Consider the following 8527-nt stretch of genomic DNA (forward strand, 5'->3'; position numbering starts at 1 on the left):
AAGACCTTTTCTTCGAACTGTTGGTGCCACCATTGATATGAAGGAAGGTAATATTAAATATCAATTTCCTCTCAAGAAAGGTATGGAACACTTCCCTAGAAAGAAAATGAAGTTACCTTATGATTCTATTATTAGAACAAATTATGATGTCAATGCTTCGTCTCTTGATGTTACTTGATTCACACTTTCTGCGCCTACCTGAAAGGCGTTAAAGAAAAGCGCTTATGGGAGACAACCCATTATTTTACTTCTGCACTTTTGTTTCATATTTGAGTCTTGGAAGTTGTTATTACTGTAGCAACCTCTCCTTATCTTTATTTTATTGCATTGTTGTGCCAAGTAAAGTCTTTGATAGTAAAGTCAATACTAGATTTGGATTACTGCGCAGAAACAGATTTCTTGCTGTCACGAATTTGGGTATGGTTCTCTGTAGGTAACTCAGAAAAATCTGCCAATTTACGTGCATGATCCTCAGATATGTACGCAACTTTCATTCAATTTGGGAATTTTCATCTGAGCAAGTCTGGTGCCTCTAAAAAATTCGTCTTTACGGTCTGTTCAGTTTTGACAGATTCTGCCTTTTATTTCGCATTGCCTGTTTTGCTATGTTTGATGGATTTCTTTGTTCCATTAACTTTCAGTAGCTTTGTGCAATGTCCAGAAGTGTTAAGAATGATTATGTCACCTCTGAATATATGAATTATGCACTGACCCTCTAATGAGTTTGTTTTGAGATTGGTGTGGAGGAAGTTATCAAGGGTCAAGAGAGGAGGATGATACAATATGATCAAGAAGAGTGAAGATTTTAAGCTTGGGGATGCCCCCGTGGTTCATCCCTGCATATTTTAAGAAGACCCAAGCGTCTAAGCTTGGGGATGCCCAAGGCATCCCTTCTTCATCGACAACTTATCAGGTCACCTCTAGTGAAACTATATTTTTATTCCGTCACATCTTATGTGCTTTACTTGGAGCGTCTGTTTGTTTTTATTTTTGTTTTGTTTGAATAAGATCGGATCCTAGCATTCTTTGTTTGGTAGATAGACATGCTCCATTGTTTCGTATGAACACATATGTTCTTAGCTTTATCTTTAATGTTCATTGCGAAAGTTGGACTATTTCATTCATTGCCATATGGTTGGAAACGGAAAATGCCGCATGTGGTAAATGGTATAATGTCTTGAATAATGTGATACTTGGAAATTGTTGTGCTCATATAGATCATGTTTAAGCTCTTGCATCATGTACCTTGTACCTATTAATGAATAACTACATAGAGCTTGTTAAAATTTGGTTTGCATGATTGGTCTCTAGAGTCTAGATATTTTCTGGTTAAGGTGTTTGAACAACAAGGAGACAATGTAAAGTCTTATAATAGTTACAATATGTTCATATGTGAGCTTTGCTGCACCTTTTACACTTGAGTTTGCTTCAAACAACCTTGCTAGCCTAGCCTTGTATTGAGAGGAATTCTTCTCGTGCATCCAAATCCTTGAGCCAAATACTATGCCATTTGTGTCCACCATACCTACCTACCACATGGTATTTCCCCGCCATTCCAAAGTATATTACTTGAGTGCTACCTTTAAACTTCTATTCTCTGCCTTTACAATATATAGCTCATGGGAAAAGTAGCCTTAAAAACTACTGTGGTGAAGAATATGTACTTATGTGTCTTATTTCTTAATAAGTTGCTTGTTGAGCGGTAACTATGTTTCTGGGGACGCCATCAACTTTTACCTTTGTTGAATATCATGTGAGTTGCTATGCATGTTCGTCTTGTCTGAAGTAAGGACGATTTTCATGATCAAATGGTTTGAGTATGCATACTGTTAGAGAAGAACATTGGGCCGCTAACTAAAGCCATGATTCATGGTGGAAGTTTCAGTTTGGACAATTAATCCTCAATCTCTTATGAGAAAATTAACTGTTGTTGAATGCTTATGCATTAAAGAGGAGTCCATTATCTGTTGTCTATGTTGTCCCGGTATGGATGTCTAAGTTGAGAATAATCAAAAGCGAGAAATCCAATGCGAGCTTTCTCCTTAGACCTTTGTACAGGCGGCATAGAGGTACCCCTTTGTGACACTTGGTTGAAACATATGCTATGCAATGATAATCCATGTTAATCCAAGCTAATTAGGACAAGGTGCGAGCACTATTAGTATACTATGCATGAGGCTTGCAACTTATAAGATGTCTTATACATAACACATATACTTTATTACTACCGTTGACAAAATTGTTTCTTGTTTTCAAAATGAAAAGCTCTAGCACAAATATAGTAATCCATGCTTCCCTCTGCGAAGGGCCTATCTTCTACTTTATTGTTGAGTCAGTTTGCCTATTCTTTCTATCCCAGAAGCAAACACTTGTATCAACTGTGTGCATTGATTCTTACATGTTTACCTATTGCACTTGTTATATTACTTTGTGTTGACAATTATCCATGAGATATACATGTTGAAGTTGAAAGCAACCGCTAAAACTTATATCTTCTTTTGTGTTCCTTCAATGCATTTACTAAGAATTTATTGCTTTATGAGTAACTCTTATGCAAGTCTTATTGATGCTTGTCTTGAAAGTACTATTCATGAAAAGTCTTTGCTATATGATTCATTTGTTTACTCATTATCTTCATCATTGCTTCGAATCGCTGCATGATACGTCTCCAACGTATCTATAATTTCCGATGTTCCATGCTTGTTTTATGACAATACCAACATGTTTTGTTCACACTTTATATCATTTTTATGCGTTTTCCGGAACTAACCTATTGACGAGATGCCGAGAGGCCAGTTGCTGTTTTCTGCTGTTTTTGGTTTCAGAAATCCTAGTAACGAAATATTCTCGGAATCGGACGAAATCAACGCCCAAGTTCCTATTTTCACCGGAAGCATCCAGAACACACGAGAACCGCCAGAGAAGGGGGACAGGGCCACCAAACCACACCCCGGCGCGGCCAGGGGGGGGCCGCGCCCCCCTATGGTTTGGGCAGCCCGTGGCCCCTCCGACTCCGATTCTTCGCCTATTTAAGCCGTCGTGACCTAAAACTTTGAGACGTTCGACGAAAACCACAGAAAACCTTCCAGAGCCGCCGCCATCGCGGAGCCAAGATCTGGGGGACAGGAGTCTCTGTTCCGGCACCCTGTCGGAGCGGGGAAGTGCCCCCGGAAGGCTTCTCCATCGACACCGCTGCCATCTCCACCGCCATCTTCATCACCGCTGCTGCTCCCATGAGGAGGGAGTAGTTCTCCATCGAGGCTCGGGGCTGTACCGGTAGCTATGTGGTTCATCTCTCTCCCATGTACCTCAATACAATAATCTCATGAGCTGCTTTACATGATTGAGATTCATATGAGTTTGTATCACAATTTATCTATGTGCTACTCTAGCAAAGTTATTAAAGTAGTTCTATTCCTCCTGCACGTGTGTAAAGGTGACAGTGTGTGCACCGTGTTAGTACTTGGTTTATGCTATGATCATGATCTCTTGTAGATTATGAAGTTAATTATTGCTATGATAGTATTGATGTGATCTATGCCTCCTACATATGCATGAAGGTGACAGTGTGCATGCTATGTTAGTACTTGGTTTAGTCTTTTGATCTATCTTACACTATAAGGTTACTTAAATATGAACAAATTGTGGAGCTTGTTAACTCCGGCATTGAGGGTTCGTGTAATCCTACGCAATGCGTTCATCATCCAACAAAAGTGTAGAGTATGCATTTATCTGTTCTGTTATGTGATCAATGTTGAGAGTGTCCACTAGTGAAAGTCTAATCCCTAGGCCTTGTTCCTAAATACTGCTGAGTTACTACTGCTTGTTTACTTGTTTCTTGCGTTACTACTACTGCTGCAATACTACCACCATCAACTACACGTCAGCAAGCTATTTTCTGGCACCGTTGCTACTGCTCATATATATTCATACCACCTGTATTTCACTATCTCTTCGCCGAACTAGTGCACCTATTAGGTGTGTTGGGGACACAAGAGACTTCTTGCTTTGTGGTTGCAGGGTTGCATGAGAGGGATATCTTTGACCTCTTCCTCCCTGAGTTCGATAAACCTTGGGTGATCCACTTAAGGGAAAACTTGCTGCTGTTCTACAAACCTCTGCTCTTGGAGGCCCAACACTGTCTACAGGAAAAGGAGGGGGAAGTAGACATCAAGCTATTTTCTGGCGCCGTTGCCGGGGAGGAAAGGTAAAAGGTACTCACACTCCGGACCTCGGCTACCAAGCTATTTTCCGCCATTGTAAGTACTCGAAGCTATTTCCTTTAGATCCTGCAATTGCAACTTTTTGTTTCTTGTTTACACTAGTTAGGCATAATGGAAAACAACAAAAAAATTGGTGAGCTTTTTAGTCTTTTTCCTGATTTAGAATTGTTTGATGCAAAAATTAAAAAACCTATGGAACCTTATTTGCATGCTAGTAGTGATGTTATTAGTATGAATGCAATTACTGCTAATACTATGGATAAGTCTAAGCTTGGGGAAGCTAGTTTATATAAAAATAATCTTTTTTGCTCCTCAGCTTTGGAAGAAATATTTTGCTCTGATAATGCTTTATCTCCCATATGCGATAACTCTAATGATGCTTCTGATATTTTAAATCCACCTGCCGAAAGTATTCCGTATAAAATACCTATGCAAATTATTGAACGCGTTATGGATAACCGTTATACAGGGGATGGAACCGTCCACCCTGGAGATCATTTATTGTTCTTGCATGAATTATGCGGTTTATTCAAGTGTGCAGGTATTGCTATGGATGAAGTGAGGAAGAAACTATTCTCTATATCGCTGTCTGGTAAAGCGGCGCATTGGTATAAATTACTGGATAATGGGGATTCTCTTGAATGGAATGATATTGTGCCCCGGTTTTATTCTAAATTTTATCCTCCTCATGAAGTGCATATTGATAGGAATTATATTTATAACTTTTATCCTCGTGATGGAGAGAGTATTTCTCAAGCGTGGGGGAGACTAAAGTCACTAATGCTTAAATGTCCCATTCATGAGCTTCCCCGTAATGTTATTGTTAACAATTTTTATGCGAGACTTTCAGGACAACACAAGGACTATCTGGACGCGTGTTCGGAGGGATCTTTCACAAGCAAGGAGGTTGAAGCTAGGTGGGATCTTCTTGATCGGATTGAGGACAACGCTGAAGGATGGGAGAACGACAAAGGTAAAGAGTCAGGTATAAATTATGATTATGAATGCATTGAAGCTTTTATGGATACCGATAAATTTCGAAATATGAGTGCTACTTATGGTCTTGACTCTCAAGTTGCTGCAAATCTTTATAAATCCTTTGCTTCTCATTTTGAATTGCCTAAGAAGAATTTTGATAAGTATCATGAACCTTTTAAAGAGGCTTGCATGAAGAATGAAATTGTTGTTAATTATTGCAATAAGCATGCTCAAACTCCTAAGAATGCTATTTCCTATAAGCATGTTAATTTTTGTGGAATGCATAGGCCTTGTGGAATTAATCAATTCAAAGATGAATATTGCATCCATCATATTAATGAAAAAACTAGAAAGTGGTTTAGGGCTCTAGATGATCTTGGTAAAAAAGTTTGTGCCCTCTATCCTTTTATTTGTGAAGTTTGCCATGAAGTGGGTCATTTTAATTTTCAATGCTCCTCCAATGATAATTTGAACCCAATGAGTGCTGCAAATTTGTATTGTGATGATGAAATTACTCCTAATCAGCATGATGAACTTACTTTATTTTTGGGGTGTGAAGAGCTGTCGAGAAAAATCTCTTTGTTACATATGAGTGATCTTGATATTGATGATGTCCTGCATGGGTGTTTTTCTTATTGCATTGATAATAGCCATACAAATACTTACATACAAAATATTTTAGAAGATGACACCTTGCCAAAATATGATAGGACCGCCATGTGTTTTGAACTAATTAATGAAAAGGAGGAATCCTTCCAAGTTTCTTCTATTGTTTCTGAAAGTAAATCAGGTTATGCGGACAAGCTACCCTTCAAGCCTCTTCCTCCTAAAGAAGGAAATGAGGAGAAGGAAGAGAAGAAGAAGAAGAAGAAGAAGGGAACGAAGAAGAAGAAGAAGAAGAAGAAAAAGAAAGAGGTAACGGCGTATCCCCGCGTGAATGAGATAACGCTAAGTAACCGTAAGTATGTTGCTCCTAATGATTATTGTGATAATGAATCTAAATATGATGATCTTCCTATGCCCTTTACATACATTAGCGATCATGATTTGAATGAGCACACTACTTTTGATATTGCAAATCTCTGGGAAACTAATTCTGAAAATGATGATAATAACTGCCATAGTGTCAGTGCTATCCATGCTTCCTCCCATAATAATATAGGAAGCTGTAAGCTTGGGGAAGAGGTGTTTGAAAATCCTTTTGCTACTGATCATTATGTGTTTGATACATCTCCTTCTAATAACAATGATGGTATGGTCATAGATAAACCGACTGTGAAAGATAACTATTCTATTTCTTATGATGACACTGTGCCTCCGATCTTTGATGATTATTATAAAGAATGCTATGATATAGGTTATAATTATCCTTATGAAACTTGTCATAGTCATGATTGGATTACCAAAAACAATTCTTTTAATATGCAACTTGTTTACCATGTTCAAATTCTTGATAATAATCTTGCTCCAATTACTATTAATGAGAATAACTCTTCTTATGCCAAAATTAATGATACTTCTATGCATATGAACCATGATAAGAATGTTTTAAGTGATGGGTATATTGTGGATTTCATCAATGATGCTACTGAAAGTTATTATGAGAGAGGGAAATATGGTTATATGCATCTTAATAATATTAAGTTTCCCCTCTTTATGTTGAGAATCTTGAAGTTACTCGTGTTTTACCCTCTTATGCTTGTCACTTTGTTCTTCATGAATTCATTCTTGTACCAGATTCCTCTTCATAGGAAGCATGTTAGGCTTAAATGTGTTTTGAATTTACCTCTTGATGCTCTCTTTCGCTTCAAATACTATTTCTTGCGAGTGCATCAGTAAAACTGCTGAGCCCATCTTAATGGCTATAAAGAAAGAACTTCTTGGGAGATAACCCATGTGTTATTTTGCTACAGTACTTTGTTTTATATTTATGTCTTGGAAGTTGTTTACTACTGTAGCAACCTCTCCTTATCTTAGTTTTGTGTTTTGTTGTGCCAAGTGAAGCCTCTAATCGAAGGTTGATACTAGATTTGGATTTCTGCGCAGAAACAGATTTCTATCTGTCACGAATCTGGGCTGTTTTCTCTGTAGAAAAATCCAAAAAATATGCCAATTTACGTGTGTGTTCCTCAGATATGTACGCAACTTTCATTAGTTTTGAGTTTTCTGATATGAGCAACGGAAGTATTTATTAGAAATTCGTCTTTACGGACTGTTCTGTTTTAACAGATTCTGCCTTTTATTTCGCATTGCTTCTTTCGCTGTGTTGGGTGGATTTCTTTGTTCCATTACCTTCCAGTAGCTTTGAGCAATGTCCAGAAGTGCTAAGAATGATTGTGTCACCTCTGAACATGTGAGTTTTTGATTATGTACTAACCCCTCTAATGAAGTTTATGAGAAGTTTGGTGTGAAGGAAGTTTTCAAGGGTCAAGAGAGGAGGATGATATACTATGATCAAGAAGAGTGAAAGCTCTAAGCTTGGGGATGCCCCGGTGGTTCACCCCTGCATATTCTAAGAAGACTCAAGCGTCTAAGCTTGGGGATGCCCAAGGCATCCCCTTCTTCATCAACAACATTATCAGGTTCCTTCTCTTGAAACTATATTTTTATTCGGTCACATCTTATGTGCTTTACTTGGAGCGTCTGTATGTTTCTTGTTTTTGTTTTTGTTTGAATAAATGCTTGTGTGGGAGAGAGACACGCTCTGCTGGTTCGTATGAACACATGTGTTCTTAGCTCATAATATTCATGGCGAAGGTTGAAACTGCTTCGTTAATTATTATATGGTTGGAATTGGAAAATGCTACATGTAGTAATTGGTATGATGTCTTGAATAACTTGATACTTGGCAATTGTTGTGCTCTTGTTTAAGCTCTTGCATCATATACTTTGCACCTATTAGTGAAGAAATACATAGAGCTTGTTAAAATTTGGTTTGCATGAGTGGTTTCTCTAGAGTCTAGATATTTTCTAGTGAGGTGTTTGAACAACAAGGAAGACGATGTATAGTCTTATAACGCTTGTAATATGTCTTTTATGTGAGTTTTGCTGTACTAGTTCGTGCTTGTGTTTGCTTCAAACAACCTTGCTAGCCTAAACCTTGTATCGAGAAGGAATACTTCTCATGCATCCAAATCCTTGAGCCAAACAACACTATGCCATTTGTGTCCGCCATACCTACCTACTACATGGTATTTCCTGCCATTCCAAAGTAAATTGCTTGAGTGCTACCTTTAAAATTCCATCATTCACCTTTGCAATATATAGCTCATGGGACAAATATCTTAAAAACTATTGTGGTATTGAATATGTACTTATGCACTTTA

Source organism: Lolium perenne, chromosome 7 (assembly GCF_019359855.2).
Source record: "Lolium perenne isolate Kyuss_39 chromosome 7, Kyuss_2.0, whole genome shotgun sequence".
Lineage (NCBI taxonomy): Eukaryota > Viridiplantae > Streptophyta > Magnoliopsida > Poales > Poaceae > Lolium > Lolium perenne.